Source organism: Aphis gossypii, chromosome X (assembly GCF_020184175.1).
Source record: "Aphis gossypii isolate Hap1 chromosome X, ASM2018417v2, whole genome shotgun sequence".
In the NCBI taxonomy this organism is placed as follows: Eukaryota; Metazoa; Arthropoda; class Insecta; order Hemiptera; family Aphididae; genus Aphis; species Aphis gossypii.
In genome coordinates, this window is record NC_065533.1 from 34,340,172 (window position 1) to 34,342,234 (window position 2,063).

Sequence of the window (2,063 nt, forward strand, 5' to 3'; positions counted from 1 at the left end):
TATATATAATATATAAATCAAAATGAAATAAAAATGATATAAAACAACAATAGCATGAATTTTCGAGAAATTAAGGTAGGTACTATAATATTTATTAAAATAATTTGTATTGAACATTCAGGATGTTAATGAGAACTACGTTACCATGTTATTGCGGTATATCCACAATATTGCTATCTTTGTTTTACTAACGCATTTAACATAGACAATTTTACATTTAGAAGAATCCATTTTCAACTTTTGTTTTAATATTATTATGTAGTGGAATGACTAACTGTACAATAAATTTTAAAGTAACATCCAGGGCACCTCAAAATTTATTTTTTGTATTTGTTCAATGAGGATTATAATGTGGATCGACAATGGATAGGTTAAAAAAAACCTAGTACCTACCTAATATTTTACTATAACCTTATGCCATATGACATATTATATCTCTAACTAAATATTAAAGGTAAATTGTCTCCTAACAATATTATAATCTTGTACAGTTAACTAGGTAGGTATATTAATGTAGACCTTTATCTAAATCACATTAATAATTTAAGCCAGATGAAGTTTATGTAAATTTACAATTTATCTATTTATGATTATCACATAATATGCTTATAGTTATGTAAGAATACAATTTTTTTTTTAAATTATACAATTTTTAATGGGTTACAGTGTTGGTATTACACAAGTTAAACTTCCAATGGATGAGCCTGGAACACAACCTTTAGCCGTTTAATCATGCCATTCATTCTATATGATGATGTTTTCAGTAAACGAAAGTCAGTTTCTTTATTTTACAAAATATTATACCTAGGTATTTAGTACCTACTATAATAATTATCTGTGATTTGATAATCTGAGTTTACTGCCAACGACCATACCACGTTGAATACACCAGTTCTCGTCCGATCACTGAAGTTAAGCAACGTCGGGCGTAGTTAGTACTTGGATGGGTGACCGCTTGGGAACACTACGTGCCGTTGGCAAGTTCCCTTTTTATTTTTTTTTTTTAAAGCAAATTTAATTTAAAACTTCAATTTACATTTTGTATTTACTATGGAAAAATATGCATTGGTATAAAATATTTAGTTAACGATTTTTTATACGGATTCACGGATTCTAGTAAAATATCTATTCACGTAAGTATATCTCAAAGTCTCATCCAAAAAAAATGTGGATAATTTTTTTAGTGTTTTGAAATATAAAAATTGTCATAAATATTATTAAAAGTTATCGATTGATAATGTTACACCTATTCTCGTACAGTTGTGACTTACGTTCTACATGTTATGTATATACCATGCACAAGATTGTTTATTTTATTATATATAACTAAAAAATATTTACTATTATTACAATTTGTTTTATTAATACTTATATGAAAAATCATAATATAAAAATAATATATATATATATTTATATATGTATAACGGCTATACAAACTTTAAATGTTGGACGAAGAAGCACAACTTGCAAAAGAAAAAAACCTTAAGACTTTTTTTGATTCACGTTGTGGAAAGAGAATTTTTTACTCGATACAAGATACCTACTTGTAGATATTATGTAGTTGATGAATTATTTATTTATTTCTTAAATTCGTTTTATTATAATTAAAAAAAAAAATTTGGATACTTCTTTGGTATAAATTACACTTCGCGAATTCGCGAATCCAAAACTTGACTTTTTTTATTACAATAGTATACTACTTCATACTTGTATGTCTATATACAATATTATACATTACCTATATGCACAATATACAAAGCATATTTAGCAAGTATACTAATATACATATAGAATATAATATAGACAGTAATGCATTTAAATTTTTAATAAAATCTATAAATGTTACTTCACAGGATGGTTTTAACGTGTAATTAAAACTAAGGAAAGCAAGGATACGGACATTAAGTTTACCTATATTTTTATTTGTTTAGTTTGAGTATGTAGCTAAAAATTTTAGAATTTTAATAATTTTATTTTTTAAAGATATATTGGTAAATTATTAGGATCATTCGGAAACTTGAAAATGTAATAATAATTAACAAAAAATTAATATTTTGTAAAAA

General features: G+C 24.9%; 1 non-coding gene across 1 annotated transcript; it reads left to right on the plus strand.

The window, feature by feature from the left end:
- The first annotated feature begins 861 nt into the window (after nucleotides 1–861).
- Nucleotides 862–980, plus strand: LOC114126550 (5S ribosomal RNA). Its single transcript, XR_003592600.1, has one exon. It is a non-coding gene; the product is annotated as a 5S ribosomal RNA (ribosomal RNA).
- The last annotated feature ends 1,083 nt before the right edge of the window (nucleotides 981–2,063 follow it).